General features: G+C 35.6%; 1 pseudogene; it reads left to right on the top strand.

Annotated features, from left to right (window-relative positions):
* The window catches only part of LOC120871638, a 29,776-nt pseudogene extending 13,623 nt beyond the window's left edge, over window positions 1–16,153 (top strand).
* The last annotated feature ends 4,105 nt before the right edge of the window (window positions 16,154–20,258 follow it).

Raw genomic sequence — 20,258 nt, forward strand, 5'->3', positions numbered from 1 at the left:
TGCCAACTGTTTATTAAGTAATTTGTATTGTGGTGATAGTCCAAATGTAATAATTTATTTCTTTTCATTCAACAAAATTACTGTTTTTATATAAATCAATGAGAAAGCAAAAGTAAATGAAGTATATAACAAGCTGAGGTTACCATACACACACTTCAAAAAGAATGAAAAAATAATAGAGGAGATGTCATTTAGAATAACAGACTGTGGTACACAGAGTTTGTCAATATTTGAAACCTTTAAAATCAGTTCACAGAAAAAAAAAAAATTCCCACTTCCAATGACACTGCTTGTACAACAGATGGAACAGTAACTCGGGTTAGTGGGTAACACAGCTTTACAGTCAACTTAAAAAAGAAACACCAGGTGTTTTAGCAATTTATTGCATTATTCATCAACAGCACTTAGTTGCCAAGAACTTTGAAGAAGACTTCAAAAATCAATGAAGTTACTGAGCTATTAATGCATAATGTATCATAATAATCAATGTAAAATGTATAGTAATTTCTAGAGTGATAGATTATTTAGTAACCATTTATTACCATTTTGAGCTACAGTGATCTTTCAAAGAAACTTTAAAAAATATTTTCATCATTTTATTGTTGATTTTTTCAGTGAAAAATTAAAGATTGAAACTAAAATACAGCAAATGGTATAATAAATTTTTTAGATATATTTACAGAGTTAAATCTGTCTTGGGCTACATGGAAATGAGGTATATCTCACTAAAGTGTGGGGAATAATCAAGGAATTACTAGAATCTGTATGTAATAAAATAGTCTTACTCATGAGAATTTTTAGTTTCCCATACCGGTTGAAATTTGATGGGGATGTACTTAAACAAAATGATTTGGAAGCATCTTGCTATTATTTTTTTGGTTGCTGTCAAAAGTCATGATTCTAAGTCAGCATAACCTTAAATATTGAATTTATTTGAAGTGAATGAGGAATGTGTTAGCCAAACATTTGGAGGAAGAATTAATTGATCTAGAAGATGACATTATGGCATAAGAATGACAAAAGGAGTTGAGTTATAAAATCTTTTGGGTCCAGTTAAGGCTTTCATGCTCATTTCTTTGGAAAAAATTCCATATACCAATAAATTACATGTACATTTGCAGCTACATGTTTATTTGAAAATAATTTTACATTGATAGTGTTTAAAAAGAAACTGCAAATGTTTAACAGGGTATTTGAGAGAGTTATCAACAAAATTATTTCTTAAGTAAATTTAAATAATACTAAATTAGCAGTGACTCAAGAAAAGTTGTGGTTATATTGAAATTCATTAATAGAATTTGTTTTAATATATTTAATATCACTTGTCTACATGTTTTTTTGTCCAAAAATGATAAATCTATATTATGTAAATATATACTAAAATTATTATTTATTTTCATTGTTTTCCAAATATAATCTGATACTGACACCAGTGCATGCCTCACAACTTTCACACAGTCTTTGTTTTATTGTTTTTAATTTAATTTTTTTGTTCACTTCTCCCTCACTCTGTCCCTCCCTCTCTTCTTTCCTCCCTTCCTTCCCTCCATCCTTTCTTCTTTCTTACTTTCCTTTCTCTGCTTCTTATATGGAGCAGCACTACTACTCTTAAATTATTTTATGTATACCCAAGTATCAAATTACTGCATTTTTTTTCTAATGTAGCCTTGCTCAAATTTTATATTTTGAAATACACTTTTAATAAATAAATCACCTTTCTTGCTATTATCCTTACATTACAATCTGATTAATAAGATATACTTTTAAATTAAGTGTTCATAAAATTATTATCAATGAACAGTTTCAGAATAAGTGTAAATTATGAAATTTTATTATAAATATGCTCAAGTCGGACATGACTGAGTGACTGAACTGAACTGAACCAAATAAAGTTAAGAATTATTGACTTATTTCTACATGTGTTAAAAATCAGTTTTTCTCAAGTCTCAAATATAGCAAGGGATGAAATTTAATAAAATTTTATTTTCTTTCATGTAGAATTTGGGGCCAAAATAGCCACTTTACTGATGTGGCATCTGAACTCCTTTTATATTGTTTGGTTGACCTTTACAACACGGCTTCCAATGCCATGTTATTCCAGCTTTTATCATCCCATCTCCTTACTAGCTAGAAAGGAAGGGGGAAAAGAAAGAGGACAGAAGGTCAATTTACTTATCTCTTTCTAAAGCACCAGCATGTTTCTTAACATAGGCACACATGTTCTAAATTAAAATTCTTTTTATTCATCAAAAAAAAGGAATATAACTACTGCTGACTATTTACAATGGCCAAGACATAGAAGCAGCCTAGATATCCATTGGCAGATGAATGTATAAAGAAGTTGTGATACCTATATACAATGGAACATTACTCAGCCATAAAAAGGAATGAAGCTGAGTTAGTTGTAGTAAAGTGGATGAACCTAGAGCCTGTTATACAGAGCGAAGTTGATCAGAAAGAGAAAAACAAATATCATATATTGGTACATATATATGGAATCTAGAAAAAAGGCACTTATAAAGCTATCTTCAGGGAAGGAATGGAGATGTAGACATAGAGAATGGACTTGTGTATACAGCGAAGGAAGGAGAGAGTAGGAGGAACTGAGAAAGTAGCATTGACATGCGTACACCACGATGTGTAAAATGGATAGCTAGTGGAAAGCTGTTATATAAGACAGGGAACCCAGCCTGGCACTCTGTGATGACCCGGGAGGGAGGAGGGGAGGGGAGGGAGTGGGGGTGGGAGGGTGGCTCACAAGGAAGGGGATAAATACATATAGTTATGACTGATTCACATTGTTGTATGGCAGAAACGAACACAACATTGTAAAGCAATTACCCTTCAATTAAAAATTCTTAAAAGATTTCTTCAAAAAGCAAAAAAAAAGAAAAACATTGCAAGACAATATACTTATTGGGGAACACTTAGCTGACACTGAAGCACCCAAATAAGTTAATAAGCAATTTTCAAGTAGGTTTGTGTCTTTTTTTTTTTTAATGTATCACCTAGGACAATACTTATACATATATAAGAAATAAATAAACGTGTGAAAAATGAGTGGCGTGAAAAAATAAATATATAAAGAAAATGTCACATGGAGTTAATAAATGGTTAACAAGATAAACACTTGATGATAAACTTTTTATCTTCTTAATATAGAGTAATTCCACTCTTTTTATTTGTCATTGTTGTTTGGTTTTAAATACCACAAATGTGCTTAAATTGAGCACCATCTGTGGGGTGATTAGATTTCCATGTTTCTTACAATTGCATTCAAATGAAGACATCTGTATTTTTATGAACCATCATTTTTTTTTTCTGTTGACCTTCTAGTTATCTGCTGTTTCAACAAGGAAGTGAACTGGTTAAAAGTAACTTACATAGAAAGTTTTCTAGTTATTTTTCACTTATTCCTGTCTTTGACAAAGGTTGCTATTTGAAATGATTAAAAGGAAGAAGAAGAAATCTCATATTGAAATAAAAAGTCCAGTGTGTTTCCCAAACCAATGTAAAGAAAATGTTGAATGCACAACTTATGTTTTTCTAGAATATCCAAGTTTGGCTGTTAAAAGTATATAGTCCCAGTCGGCATTAACAAAAGAAGTTGGTGCACTTCAACTTAATCCACACAACTGCATTAACTCTTGCCCCCAACAAATTCAATGCCTTGATGCAGGAAATTCTCAGTATATATTTATAAATATGATCTTTTTAAGACTGTCACATGGAACCTGAGTGTTCACATATTAAAAGTTTTATCAAAACTGTCTTACCAAAACTGAGGCAACTGTTGCCTTATTTTTTGCTCTAGCTGCAAAATATTGCGTCCTATTCTGGTTAACAAGTGGCGAGCCTGGATTCTATATCGTTGAAACAAGATGACACAACTTGATTATCCACCCTTTTATTAGTGTTAGTCTCTCAGTCATGCCCGACTCTTTGTGACCCCATGGACTGCAGTCCACCAGGCTCCTCTGTCCATGAGATTTTCCAGGCAAGGATACTGGAGTGGGTTGCCATTTCCTTCTCCAATCCTTTTAATACCAACTCTTATCTACAGAGAAGCCTGGTGTGCTGCTGTCCATGGGATCGCTAAGAACTGGACATGACAGAGTGACTGAACGGAAATAAATTGATCGTTTTCTGTAGGGCAGTCACTTGAGAAACTCAAAATCAGGGGGTGATTATCTGTAAAGATAAGACTCGGTCCGATGTCCATCAAGTCAGTGATTCCATCCAACCATCTCATTCTGTCATTCATTCTCCTCCTGCCTTAAATCTTTCCCAGCATTACGGCCTTTTCCAATGAGTCAGTTCTTTGCATAAGGTGGATAAAGTATTGGATCTTCAGCATCAGTCATAATGACTATTTGGGACTGATTTCCTCTAGGAATGTCATGTTGGATCGCCTTGAAGGCCAAAGGACTCTTAAGAGTCTCCTCCAACAAAACTGTTCAAAACCATCAGTTCTTCAGCACTCAACTTCCTTTATAGTCCAACTCTCACATTCATATGTGACTACTGGAAAAACCATAGTTTTGACTAGACAGACCTTGGTTGGCAAAGTAATGTCTCTGCTTTTTAATATGCTGTCTAGGTTGGTCATAGCTTTTCTTCCAAGTAGCAAGTGTCTATTAATTTCATGGCTGTAGTCACCATCTCTAGTGATTTAGGGCCTCCCCAAAATATAGTCTGTCACTGTTTCCATTGTTTCCCCATTGTTTTGCCATGAAGTGATGGGACTGGATGCCATGATCTTAGTTTTCTGAATGTTGAGTTTTAAACCAAAATTTCCACTCTCCTCTTTCAATTGCATCAAGAGGCTCTTTAGTTCTTCTTCACTTTCTGCCATAAGGGTGGTGTCATCTGCATATCTGAAGTTATTGATATTTTTCCAAGCAATCTTGATTCCAGCTTGGGCATCATCCAGCCTGGCATTTTGCATGATGTACTCTGCGTGTAAGTTAAATAAGCAGGGTGACAACATACAGCCTTGAGGTATTCCTTTCCTGATTTAGAACCAGTCTGTTGTTCCATGCCCAGTTCTAACTATTGCTTCCTGACCTGTATACAGATTTCTCAGAAGGCAGGACAGGTGGTCTGGTATTCCCATCTATTTCAGAATTTTCCACAGTTTATTGTGACCCACACAGTCAAAGGCTTTGACATAGTCAATAAAGCATAGTAGATGTTTTTCTGGAACTCTCTTGCTTTTTCCACGATCCAGTGGATGTTGGCAACTTGATCTCTGGTTCCTCTGCCTTTTCTAAATCGAGCTTGAACATCTGGAAGTTCACAGTTCACCTACTGTTGAAGCCTGGCTTGGATAATTTTGAGCATTATTTGCTAGAATATGAAATGAGTGCAATTGTATGATAGTTAGAACAGTCTTTGACGTTGCCTTTCTTTGGGACTGGAATGAAAACGGACCTTTTCCATCCTTGTGTCCACTGCTGAGTTTTCCAAATTTGCTGCCTTATTAAGTGCAGCACTTTCACAGCATCAGCTTTTAGGATTTGAAATAGCTCAACTGGAATTCCATCACCTCCACTAGGTTGTTTGTAGTGATGCTTCCTAAGTCCCACTTGACTTTGCATTCCAGGATATCTGGCTCTAGGTGAGTGATCACACCATCATGATTATCTGGGTCATGAAGATATTTTTTTATATAGTTCTTCTGTGTATTCTTGCCACCACTTCTTAATATCTTCTGCTTCTGTTAGGTCCATACCATTTCTGTCCTTTATTGTGTCCATCTTTGCATGAAATGTTCTCTTGGAATCTCTAATTTTTTTAAGAGATCTCTAGTCTTTCCCATTATATTGTTTTCCTCTATTTTTTTTTTTTTGCATTGATCACTAAGGAAGCCTTTCTTATCTCTCCTTGCTATTCTTTGGAACTCTGCGTTCAAATGGGTATAGTTTCTCCTTTGCCTTTCACTTCTCTTCTTTTCTCACCTATTTGTAAGGTCTCCTGAGACATCCATTTTACCTTTTTGAATTTATTTTTCTTGGGGATGATATTGATCACTGCCCCATGAACAATGTTATGAACCTCCATCCATAGTTCATCACGTACTCTGTCTATCAGATCTAATCCCTTGAATCTGATTGTCACTTCCACTGTATAGTCGTAAGAGATTTGATTTAGGTCATACCTGAATGGTCTAGTGGTTTTCCTGACTTTCTTCAATTTAAGTCTGAATTTGGCAATAAGGAGTTCATGGTCTGAGCCACAGTCAGCTCCCGTTCTTGTTTATGCTGACTGTATAGAGCTTCTCCATCTTCGGCTGCAAAGAATATAATCAATCTGATTTCAGTATTGACCATCTGGTGATGTCCATGTGTAGTCTTCTCTTGAGTTGTGGAAAGAGGGTGTTTGCTATCACCATTGCATTCTTTTGGCAAAATTCTGTTAGCCTTTGCCCTCCTTCATTCTGTACTCCAAGGATAAATATGCCTGTTACTCCAGGTATCTCTTGACTTCCTACTTTTGCATTCCAGCCTCCTATAATGAAAAAAACATCTTTTTTTGGGTGTTAGTTCTAGAAGGTCTTATATATCCTCATAGAACAGTTTAACTCAGCTTCTTCAGCTTACTGGTTGGAGCATAGACTTGGATTACCATGATATTGAGTGGTTTTCCTCGGAAATGAACAAAGATCATTCTATCATTTTTGAGACTGGATCCAAGAACTGCATTTCAGCCTCTGTTGTTGACTATGAGGGCTACTCCTTTCTTCTAAGAGATTCTTGCCCACGGTAGTAGGTGTAATGGTCATTTGAGTCAAACTCACCCATTCCAGTCCATTTTAGTTCACTGATTCCTAAAACGTTGACATTCACTCTTGCCATCTCCTGCTTGACCACTTCCAATTTGCCTTGATTCATGGACCTAACATTCCAGGTTCCTATGCAATATCATTCTTTACAGCATCAAACTTTACTTCCATCTCCAGTTGCATACACAACTGGGTGTTGTTTTTGCTTTGGCTCTGTCTCTTCATTCTTTCTGGACTTAGTTCTCCACTGTTCTCCAGTACCATTTTGGGCTCCTACTGACCTGGGGAGTTCATCTTTCAGTTTTTTATCTTTTTGCCTTTTCATACTGTTCATGAGGTTCTCAAGGCAAGAATACTGAAGTGGTTTGCCACTTCAGAGAAGTGAGAACAAAGATGGATACATTTTGAGAACAGAGATGGATACGTTTTATTAATCTCACTCAAGCAGTGTTTGCCTTTGTGTCAGAAGAGTAATTGAGACACTGGTTGCCAATATCATCCAGATAATTCAGTGAAACATCTATATATATATTTTTTTCTTCTTTTCATTTATCATATCATTTTCCTAGATTTCTTACACAAGACCTTTTGGGGAAATGTATAATAGGCAATAAACATAAACATTTTAAAATCATGTTTCTTACCTACTGCTATTTTTCTTAAGCAAAACTTATTTGCCTTGATTCTCATCTTTCTTTCAATAAGCACACTCAAAGGAGACTTCTAGATTCCTTGTATAAGCATACCCTTGGTAATCAGTTCCAGTGGCTCATATAACATGGCAAAATATATCTGATCATGACTGAATCACTCTTTGTTTATCCAGCTGAAACACTGGCCTCATGAATAATCAGTATATCATCAATATATGCTCATGCCTAATTAAAAGTCTAATTGAACAATCAATAGAATATTAAATACCCTAGATAGATTAGCATGATTATTATGAAAGATGTACATTCTTAATTTTTTGTGGGTTCATGCTAAGAATTTCTTCCTAAATTAGAACTTTTTCATGACAGCAATATGGTTTCTTAATTCAAAAAGGTCTCTTATGCTTACTGGATAATTAGTAATCTCATTATGACTTTGTGTTTGAGTTTTGGGGGGATTGTATGTGCTATCATGGATATTGGAATCTAGATTCCAGTCATAGTTCTGCCATTTTCTGTCTGGGTTTACCATATGAAAGTTTTGTTTAGTTTCAATGCTTTTTATTCTTTCTTTATGTGAGACTAGTGGTGCCTAGATCTGAGAGCTACTATGGGAATTAAACAAGAGAAGGTACAGAAAAATATACTTGGAAGATAAATATTCCATAAACTGTAGTTATAATTATTATTTTTAATTTGAGGAGATATCAGTATTAGTTTATTGGTGAGTATATATTATTTTGCTTAGAAAATCTGTTCCAGAACACTGTTATTACTATTATTACCTTAAAACAACAACAGCAAAAAAACATGATTATTTTGCCAACAAAATGGATTATTCATTCCTCTAGCAGAGGAATGAATGGCAGTTTAGGACAAGCAACCCATAGCAAAAGCCAGTGGCAAGTCTAATAAGCAAAGAACAGGAATGCTACTTCATAAAGGAAAAAAGAAATTTGGAGAGGTTGTTTTGAACCAAGGTTCACTTAATAGGAGTTCAGGATGGTGTGGTGTTTCCCATTGGCTGGGCTGGATACTGAGCAAGGAGAATTCTTTCTATGAGGGTCTATAATTAATGCTTCCTCTTGAGGTCTGTCACTGACTTGGAATGATAGTGCCTGAGGGCTTCCCCTTCTGACCTCCTGACTCCATTTTAAGTGAAATTCCCTTTATTCTGTTTTACACATATGTATAGTAAAACATAGTTAACAGAAAATTCTACTGAGGAAATTATTTTTTTCATATAATTATATGAGTGAAATTGTAAATATTTGGGATATTAATTTATATCATGTCTATTAGAATTATACTATACAATACAATAAAATGGTAATTATGTAAGAGAATGAATGTGTTAAAAGTTTATTGTGGTGATCATTTTGCACTATGTAAATGAATCAAATGCTCACATCATATACCTCAAACTTACATATGTTATGTGTCAATGATATATCTAATAATGTTGGGGGAAAAATTAGGGAACAGTCCTATGTAATGTTTGTCTCTATAATAATTTCTAGAAATGTTTTTTAAAAAGAAAGACACACAGGCAGAGATTTGTGTGATGTGTTTACCAGAGTGCTTGGGACCACCAGAACAAAAAAGGAACCTCCTTTGGAGACTTCATGGGACGTATAGTCCTTCTGATACCTGATTTTGGACCTCTGGCCTCTAGCAATGAGAATAATTTTTTAAATATTTAAGCAAAAAAAAAAAAATAACACTAACATTTCTAAATAGTTAAAATTCTGCATTTCTGGAGACTCACTTGTCTCTAGAATGTGAGCATATGACTGACATTTTTACTGATTAGATGCTTCCTTATTGACCTTGGATACAGAAATGAGCAACACCTGGTGGCTAGGATACACGAAGCACACAGCTTTCTTTTCCATTCGCCTGCTGATGGACATCTAGGTTGTTTCCATGTCCTGGCTATTATAAACAGTGCTGCGATGAACATTGGGGTACACGTGTCTCTTTCAGTTCTGGTTTCCTCAGTGTGTGTGCCCAGCAGTGAGATTGCTGGGTTGTATGGCAGTTCTATTTCCAGTTTTTTAAGGAATCTCCACACTGTTCTCCATAGTGGCTGTACTAGTTTGCATTCCCACCAACAGTGTAAGAGAGTTCCCTTTTCTCCACACCTTCTCCATCATTTATTGCTTGTAGACTTTCGGATAGCCGCCATTCTGACTGGCATGGAATGGTACCTCATTGTGGCAATCAGCAGACAAATGGATAAGAAAGCTGTGGTACATATACACAATGCAGTATTACTCAGCCATTAAAAAGAATACATTTGAATCAGTTCTAATGAGGTGGATGAAACTGGACCCTATTATACAGAGTGAAGTAAACCAGAAAGAAAAACACCAATACAGTATACTAACACATATATATGGGATTTAGGAAGATGGTAACAATAACCCTGTATGCGAGACAGCAAAAGAGACACGGATGTATAGAACAGTCTTTTAGACTCTGTGGGAGAGGGTGAGGGTGGGATGATTTGGGAGAATGGCATTGAAACATGTATAATATCATATGTGAAATGAATTGCCCATCCAGGTTTAATGCATGATACAGGATGCTCGGGGCTGGTGCACTGGGATGACCCAGAGGGATGGTATGGGGAGGGAGGTGGGAGCAGGGTTCAGGATGAGGTACACCCATGGCAGATTCATGTTGATGTATGGCAAAACCAAAACAATATTGTAAAGTAATCAGCCTCCAATTAAAATTAATAAACTTATATTAAAAAACAAAAAGTCAAACAAAAAAGAACTGGAACAGAAATCTAGGGATTTTCAGGCAAAGACAAACAAGAAAACTTTCTATATGAAATAAAAAAAAAACCAAAACCTTAAAAAAATAAAAATAAAAGTTAATTCCAACAGAAAAAAAAAAAAAAGAAGAAGAAGCACACAGGGTTTTCTGTTGTTCAAGGGCAGCTGTATGACACTTCCAAGGGTCACAAGCCCTGAGAGTCATGCATGTAGAGCGATGGATGACACAGACATTATTGTCTGAGCTGGAGTAGTCCTACACTGTGGTTAGTTGTTTTCTAGATTCCATGCATCTGATTGCTTTGTGCCAAGCTGTGAAGTATCCAGGATTGACTCTCAAGCACTCCTGAAAATGCTCTGAGATGTCTAAAATTCTTTGAGAAATCCCCCTCTGCTTAAATAAACTGGAATGGAATCTGTAAGAATATTTGCAGATACATAGACTTGTTCCTCCTTTCTTGATTTATCTAATTAGGTAGTGACCATTGACACCCTGCTCTGAAAAATGGGTTTTTAGCACACTTATACTGGAGAAGGAAATGGCACCTCACTCCAATACTCTTGCCTGGAAAATCCCATGGACGGAGGAGCCTGGTGGGCTGCAGTACATGGGATCGCACAGAGTTGGACACGACTGAGCGACTTCACTTTCATGCATTGGAGAAGGAAATGGCAACCCACTCCAGAGTTCTTGCCTGGAGAATTCCAGGGACGGGGGAGCCTGGTTGGCTGCCATCTATGGGTCGCACAGAGTCGGACTTGGCTGAAGCGACTTAGCAGCAGCAGCAGCAGCACACTTATACAATCTCCCAACATTTTTCCTCTTACAAACTTTTCAGAAAGCCATGGTTCTTTTTTGGTTAGACTTATATTTGTTAACTGTAGAACTTTCCCCTTAACTCATTACTCAGGAGTGATATATACTTGTTCAGTTTCTTTCAATATAACCTTTTACTCTATACATATCTGATTCACTGACAGTCATATCATTTTTTTCAGTTGTCAAGACTTAAAACATTATATTCTGCTCTAGCCTTAATGTAAGAACACTGCTATTATTCTGTAAAGATTAAAGATTCTAAAGATTAAAATCCAAACACTCAGCTTTTTAATTTATAATTTGTTGATTATTGGATGTTGTGGAAACAAGTATTGCGCATGGACTTGCAGAGAGAAGAAAACATCTGTATCTCAGACGAAAAGAACAGATTTTTGGACTCAGTGAGAGAAGGAGAGGTTGGGATGATTTGAAAGAGTAATATTGAAACATGTACATTACCATATTTAAAATAGATGACCAGTGTAAGTTTGATGTGTGACGCAGGGCCCCCAAAGCTGTGCTATGTGGCAACCTAGAGGGATAGGGTGAGGAGGGAGGTGTGTAGGGGTTTCAGGATGGGAGTGACACATGTATAGTTACGGCCGATTCATGTTGATGTATGGTAAAAGCAACCATAATACTGTAAAGTAATTATCCCCCAACTAAAACATTTTTTAAAAGGTATTAAAAAGAGGGGAAAATGTTATTTTATGAAATCAAATTTGTAGCATTTAGTAGTATTCCAAGACAATAAATAATAGATTTTGTTCTTTTATCATATCACTTGCTCAAAATATTTCTTTTTCTCAATTTGATTCATATTTAACTTGTACCTTTTCAGTAATGTTTTGTTTTTCACAGAGTCTATATTGTCCCTATTTCTTGGATTAAAAAAAATATAATTATTTTCTTTGGAAAGATGCAGAGGAAATGAATACTTTCAAAATTTCAAATCTCAAATCATTTCTCTGCCTCATCTTGTTAATATTTAGTTACTTTAAAAATGTGTATACAGATGCACTCCTTAAATTTTATATCATTTAATCAGAGTTACTGTGGAGAGTCTATACCACCTCAGTTCTTATTCATTTTAAATAATCAGTCTTTCTTGGTTATTATTTTAGTGAACTTTTTTTTGATCTTTGGCTTTCTCAAAGCCTATTTATATGTCAATGCTATTGATTTAGTTTTTAAAATTATCTTCTTAAAATATATTCTCTCACTAAATTACCTACTTCTTTTTAACAATTTTCTAAATTATTTTTCTTAAAATTTCAAATATACACATATATGTAAATAGAAAAAAAAGTTGCTACAGGGCCAATGAATATAGGGGTTCCAATTTTCATGTGAAAGGAGTTTGAGATTATCAGAGCAATAATGGAAGAGGGAAATAAATGCCTCAGAAAAGGGTTATCGAAGGCAGGATAATCAGTGGTCTTCAAATTGAAAGACACAAGTGAGTAGAAGAGTGAGAAATTTATCAAAATTGTCTCTTAATAAGTTGATTCTTAATTAGAGATTTATTTCATTTAGGTGAATGTGTGGCAATTAAGCAAAACAAACCAATATTTAGGCTCATATCTCCCTATCTAAAACTATAAAAAATTCAAAGTATACTTGAATAACTCAATTGTATACAAATCCACAATATAATTAAGTTACTGTATGTTCTACCACAGAAAGATTTTCTTAAATTGAAGTATAGCTGATTTTTGACATTGCATTAATTTCAAGTGTACATCAAAGTGATTCAGTTATTTTCTTCAGATTATATTCCATTATAGGTTATTTCAAGATATTGAATATAGTTTCCTGTGCTGTATTATAAATTTTTGTTGCTTATATTGTAGTTTATATATTAATATCATACTCCTAATTCATTCCCCCCTTCTTCTCTCTCCTCTTTGGTAACCATAAGTTTGTTTTCTATGTCTGTGAGTCTGTTTTGTCTATAGATTCATTTGTGTTATTTTTTAGATTCCACATATAAGTAATATGATAGAGTATTTGTCTTTCTTTATCTGACTTATTTCACTAAGCATTGTATTCTAAGTCCATCCATACTGTTGCAGATAATAATATTTCATCTTTTTATGGCTGAGTAATATTTGATTTCACACTTTTAAGCCATTTATTTATTGATGGCTACTTGATTATTGCCATTTCTTGGCTATCGTAAACAGTGCTGCACTAAACTTGGGGTGCAAGTATCCTTTTGAATTAGGCTTCTTCTTTTTTTTTTTTCTGGATAAATAACCAGGAATGAGATTGCTGGATCATATAGTGGCTCCATTTTTAACTTTTTAAGGAACCTCCAAACTGTTTTCCATACACTCCTGACAACAGTGTTAGACAGTTCTCTTTTCTCAAGACTCTCCCTAGTATTTATTATTTGTAGACTTTTTGATGATAGTCACTCTGAATGGTGGGGAATGATGCCTCATTATGGTTTAGATATGCATTTCTGTAATAATTAGTGATACTGAGCATCTCTTCTTGTGCTTGTTAGCCATCTACATGTCCTTTTTGGAAAAATGTCTATTTATGTCTTCTGTCCATTTTTGATTAGTTTGGGTTTTTTTATTTTGATATTTAATTGATTTAGCTGTTTATATATTATGGATATTAACCCCTTGTCTGTCACATCATTTGCAAATATTTTCTTCTGTGATTTAGTTTGTCAAAAATTATAGATTTTAAGTGTTCTTTATGTTTTCTTAATCCCTAACCTTTCGAAGTCAGTGGTTGATACTGATTATCTTATCTATCTTGTAACAAAGATTATATGAGGAAATTTTGTAAATTGTAATGTTTTCATCAAGTTGATAGTGTTTAGAAACTGTTTTTCTTCCTCATGTTCAATAGCTAAAGAAGTGATCTCAATATTTTCCAGTTGATGCCAAACATATAAACAAGGAGTATGTTTTTGGCAAAATAAATAAAGCTTTTAAAAATAGTATACACCTTTCTATGAAGTTTATCTTATAAGATATCTGGTGTTTTAAAAAACTGTGACATTTATGCTGTTTGATTAGCATTGTAGTTCATGTTAAGATGGGAGAATATAATTGATGATTTAATTCAGAACTTTGGGTTTAAATGAGTGGGATTTCTTGAATAGAGTTAGCAATCTGCAGCTCCATTTCTTTATATTACCTTATTTTGTCTAGCACACTTTTTAATTTATAGTAAAAAGAGAAGCCAAGCAAGAATAATAGGGACATTATGTTGAATATAAATAAAGGCAAGGTAAATTTTAGAACAAAATAAATATGGATATGGGTGATACTGAAACAGAATTCACCATAAAGATTATGTCATAATATGATATTCAAACTTATGAGTTTCTTGTTCCTATACAAATAATTTTTACTTTCACATAGATAATTAAAATGGATTCTCTTTTTTGTGTGAGTTTCCTTTTACCTTGATTCCAAAGTAGTTCCCTTAGAGGATTGATTCATTTTTCTAAGACAAAACAGAATTCACTCTTTCTTTTTCCTCTTTGGAGTAGGCTGAAATTTTTAAATTCCCTTTTAGTTTAGCCACTACTAATTTCACCTGTGATAGCTTTAAAATATGCAAAACATTGGAAAGACTCATTAAGAATAAAGAAGTTTGTATTTAGATAAACTAGAATATTGACTCTGGAAAATATATACAAATACATATAATCTTTAATTAACGTGATTTTTATTCACCTTTAATAAATATTATCATGTGAGCAATTAAGTTTGAACATAAAATCTTCAAACATTTGTTTTACTCAAAATTGTGACTTGTGTTTTACTTATTGGACTAAATACTAATTAGTTCTGTTAACTTTATAAAATTCCTTTAGATAATACTCTTGGCCTATACTACTGAGGAAATTATCTGTGCTAACTTAATTTGGGGAGGGACACTGGCTGTCTGTAAGGCTAGGATTTTGAGAAGGGGCTTCCTGTACCTCCACATTGCTGACATGGCTGACAATTTGAAAGTTATCCTGTCAGTTCCAGCTTTCAGTGTGATCAGTGGTGGTTCTCATACTGGAAACAAGTTGGCCACACAGGAGTTTCTGATCCTCTCCTTTGGTGGAACAAACTTCAGGGAAGCTATGTGCATTGGAGCTGAGGTTTACCACAACCTGAAGAATATCATCAAAAAGAAATATGGGAAAGATGACACCAGTGTGGGAGGTGAAGGCAAATTTGTCCCTGGGAAATAAAGAAGCCCTAGAATTGCTGGAGAATGAGATCAGGACAGCTGGTATACCCATGAGGTTGTCATTGGCATGGACTTGACTGCCTCTCACTCAGTTCTTCAGGTCAGGGAAGTATGACTTGGATGTCAAGTCTCCCAGTGGTCTCAGCAGGTACACTCACCTGACCAATTGTCAGACCCTTATAAGTCCTTCATCAAGAACTACCCAGTGGTGTCTATCAAAGACCTTTTTAACCAAAATAATTGGGAAAATTGGCAGACGTTCACTGCTAGGACAGGAATCCATGTGGTGGGGAATGACCTCTCAGTGACCAGCCTGAAGCAGATTTCCAAGGCTGTGGTTGAAAAATCATGCAACTACCTCCTGCTCAAAGTGTACCAAATCTGCTCATAGCCAAGTCTCTTTGGGTGTGCCAGGCAGCCCAGTCCAATAGGTGGGGTGTCATGGTATCTCATCTCTCTGGGGAAACTGAAGGTGTCTTCATTGCCAACCTCATGGTAGAGACCTGCACTGGGCAGATCAAGACTGATATACCTGGCTTATCCTGCTGCTGCTGAGTCACTTCAGTCGTGTCCAACTCTGTGCGACCCCATAGACAGCAGCTCGTCAGGCTCCCCCATCCCTGGAATTCTCCAGGCAAGAACTCTGGAGTGGGTTGCCATTTCCTTCTCCAATGCATGAAAGTGAAAAGTGAAAGTGAAGTCACTCAGTCGTGTCCAACTCTTAGTCCCTTGGACTGCAGCCCACCAGGCTCCTCCATCCATGGGATTTTCCAGGCAAGAGTACTGCAGTGGGGTGCCATTGCCTTCTCCTCTTATCCTAGTGCTTGACAACCAGATCCTCAGAACTGCTGAAGAACTGGGCAGCAAGGTTAAATTTGCTAGCAAGAGCTTCAGATAAGCCAAATTAAGCTGGGGCAGGGGAGCATGTAAGTCTTTCAGTCACTAGTTGGCTGGTTAAAATGTTATTCTTGATGTTGGCATAGATAGTTCATGGTCTTCCTTGATACTTGCAGGGGCTTCTGATAGTTAACTCCTTCTCTTATTCCTCTATTGTTCTCTCACTGCATCCTTAAAACTGCTTCTGAAGCCAAGCTGACCATCGGAAACCCTATTGGAAACTTTAGTTCTATAATCATGTCATTGACCCAAGTCATTGTTTTTCTCATCTCTCTTCCCACCAACTATTTGGAGTCATGAGTATCTATAGTACAATTTCTGAGGTGTCCACAGGCAATACCATACTTAGTGGTTTTATGTGTAAAATAAAAAGGCCTCAGTGACCAGTAAAAAGAAATTAATGTATCAGAAAGAACAATTAATTAATAAAAGTTGACATATGAGGAAAATTTATATCCCTTTATTTTACTCTTATAACATTATAATATATTCTTTTTGATGGGCAAAGAAACATTCAAATTAACCAATTTTTACAAAGTACTGAGAAAAGTTTAATTATGTTTGAGATATAATGATTTGCATGCACCACTGTGAGATCTTAATGTTTGTTCTTTTTATTTTTTTATTGTGAGTCATAACATACAGTAATGTATATCAAACAGTAAGAAGTACAACTTAAGGATTTTCTTACAAATGCATGTGTAATCACAAATAGATCAAGAACAGGACTTTTCCAGCCATCAGGAAGTCCCTTGCATGCCTCTTCCAATCCCTAATCCCTATTTCTTTCCCTAAAATAAACATTATCCTGAACTCTAACACAATGCAATAGTTTTGGCTGCTTTGTACTTTATCTTCCTAGAGTTATATAGCATATACTCATTTGGATCTGATTTCAGTTACTTGACATAATGTTTGTGTGACCCATCTCCACTTTTGAGTGGTTTTATTTACTTTAGTTCATTTATTTTCATGGCTATATAATGTCTCATTTATTATATTCCCAAATTTACATATCCCTTGCTTATGGACTTTTAGGTTATTCTGAGTTTAGGCTATTATGAAGAAAGTTGTAAAATGTTAAAAAAAAATCTTGACTGTAAAGCAATGATGGATGTGAATATATTTCTCTTGTGTTAGGATTTAATTAATTAATTAAGCTCTATTGCTAACTCAGATACAAATCTTAGGATTCCAGGAATGTCAAGAGTAGAGAGGTTCTGTACACTGAGCTGGAACTTGGAAAATATATTCCCCAGGAATCAAAATGAACAGAGTAAAAGCATAACCCTTAAAGGGGTTGCCATCCAGCTTTGAAACACCTCCATCCCTAAAATTAGCTTAATAAAATTAATTGATCAAAATCAATTACAAAATTATTAGCACAAGCATAGCTGACCAAACAATTCAGAAAACAACAACAACAAAAAATGTTCTGCCCTTAGTCTTCCTTGTGCATAAAGCTTTGTTATAATGAAAGGAATACCCATAGTAGCAGGCTTGGTAAATATGCCTGGGCCCAACAAGAACCCCCTCTCACTGAATCTATAATAGACACTGTGACTGCTGAATGCTCCACAGAGTAGCAGTAGAGACTTAAGTGAAGCCTTTGGTAAGGCACCATCATTTGAGCAGCTCATTTAGCCACCCAGGGCTAGATTGATTACACTGGATCCTTTCCATCCTTAAAGGGTAAATAATTTATCCTCATGCTGGATTGATACATATTCTGGGTGACCAAGGAGACTTTAAATTTCCCCTCAGCTTAACAGATTTAGACAAGTTTCTTCTAATGACAGACCCCTGACCTGCCTTTTCTTAGAGCATTTACTTCAGAAAACTTTCTGGACTGTAAATTCTTGTTCTGTTCTTTTGAAATGTATGTAAATCTGCTTCTAACTTCTTGTCAGTTTTATAGCTCAGGAAATGTCTTTCTCAAGGACCTGGGAACCATCTCTTTGAAATGTAAACATCAAAGGAGATAACACCCCAATTTCCTAGTCTCTGAGGAAGGGTGGGAGCCTAACTTCATGAGGCAACACTTAATAAACACAAATAGCCTAATTAAAGAGAAAAACGTTAGCAAACTCAGGAAAAATTCCATGTTCTGGACACACACCTTAGATCAACCCTACCTACAAAATCTTCCAATACTTTTCTACTAGCTCATCCCAATACTTATAATTTTTCACATCTTTTATATCAGTGGAGGTGAATTCAGTCTTTCTCTTTATTGAAATAGTCTTGAAAAAGGTCTTTGGAGGCCTGATTAACTTTCTCTGGTGGAAGTTTTGCTTTGACAAGGGTGTGGCTTTTCCTTGTCTGTCTGCACTGTCTTGGCCAGAAAATCTACTCCTGGGCTAACAAATTGACTTATTATAATGGGATTATGAAAATACCTTAGAAAGGCAATCAAAACTATGGAGAAGATGGTACAATAATTAGCAAAATGTCCATGAAAGTCTTTGACCCTAATACTCTCAATATTCCCTATAGATGGAATACCTTTGTCTGAATACCCTCTCACTATTGCTCCTAGTGATGCAATTGATTTATTTTTGCTTCATTGAGCACCTTCTGGCCTCCACATTAGAGGTCCTGATGCTGAGGAGAGGGGTATGTTTACGCTAGAACATATGAAGGATTTCACTAAACTTAAATTTATTGACTCAATTAAGTTACATTGGGGCTTCTCTGGTGGCTCAGTGGTCAAGAACCTGGCTGCCAGTGCAGGAGACCTGGGTTTGATCCTTGGGTTGAGAAGATCCTCTGGAAATGGCTTGGCAACCCACTTCAGCATTCTTGCATGGGAAATCCCATGGACAGGGGAGCCTGAGATGTATAGTCCATGGGGTCACAAAAGAGTTGAACACAACTTAGTGACTAAGTGACAGCAACAAGAAGTTTTACACTGAGTCCTTCAGGCCAGCAAAACAAGGAACACAAATGGAGTTACTCTGCTGGCAGGGATAACTGATCACAGTTTTCATGAGGAGATCAGGTGGCTGCTGTGTGCTGGGACGGGAGAAAATGTCTGGAGCTAAAGAGATTTCCTATGGTCCCTCTTAATGCTTTTATTGAGTTAAAAGCTTGCATGCCAATTGCAGGAAGTGCAATCTGAGAAAGACATGATAATCAAAGTATCAAAACTCTCAGGCGTGAAGGTATGATTTATTTCATGGGAAAAGCATTCTTGGCCAGCTGCAGTGCTAACTCACGTTGAGGGAAATCTAGTCTGTGAAGCAGAAGAGGAATATAAAGGGTGTGAGCTGTGGGGAGCCTCAGGACCAATTATAGAGGTAGGGCTCCTTATTCACCACTGTCTTGTAGTTTGTTTGTTTCTTTAATTGTGACCAACCTTTACGAAGCAGTGACATTAATACAACTGTGCGTTTAATGTAGGGCTTGAGGAAGATCTGAACAATATAAAGTGAAGACATTTATCGCCATGCCCTTCCCAATACTGCAAGCAGTTCCCTATATCATGGCTAGCCTCCAAAGTCTCCAAGCGTGAATATCTGCCTCCTGGGTTAACAGGACATTTTCTAGAAGCACAGAAGGCTGTTCTCTGTGCTCTCCTAGTGCTGGGAATGATCAGGGGATTCAGATCACTCTGGGAGTTGATGGCTAAATATATAACTCCCTTCCTCTCAAGTGAGAGAATTTGAAGTTGTGATCTTATACCACTTTTTAGAATTTCCCCAGAGGATTAAATTCCATTAGCCCAGCATGATAGCTGATAGAAATGCACATTTGATGGCTGCCTTTTCTTCCCTACGGTTTTCTCACATTTCCACCAGTGACATTTGTACTCCAAAATAATTATTTGCAGGCAAGTTTTTTTAAATCTGACTATCTACTTCTAGGAGAGGAACAAAATCATACATACACAATATGATTTCTGACCATTGACTATGTAAGAAGGGGTTAATTTCTAAATCCCCATGTTAAACACAGTGGTAGTCATTGGTATAATTTTTTAAAAATCCTGATAGAATGATATTTCTAGATCAAATTGAATATATATATATGTATGTGTATATATATAATGAATGAGTTTAAATTGTACAGATATTATTTCTTATATAATAAACAAATTTTTTAAT

This window comes from Oryx dammah, unplaced genomic scaffold (assembly GCF_014754425.2).
Source record: "Oryx dammah isolate SB20612 unplaced genomic scaffold, SCBI_Odam_1.1 HiC_scaffold_12, whole genome shotgun sequence".
NCBI lineage: Eukaryota > Metazoa > Chordata > Mammalia > Artiodactyla > Bovidae > Oryx > Oryx dammah.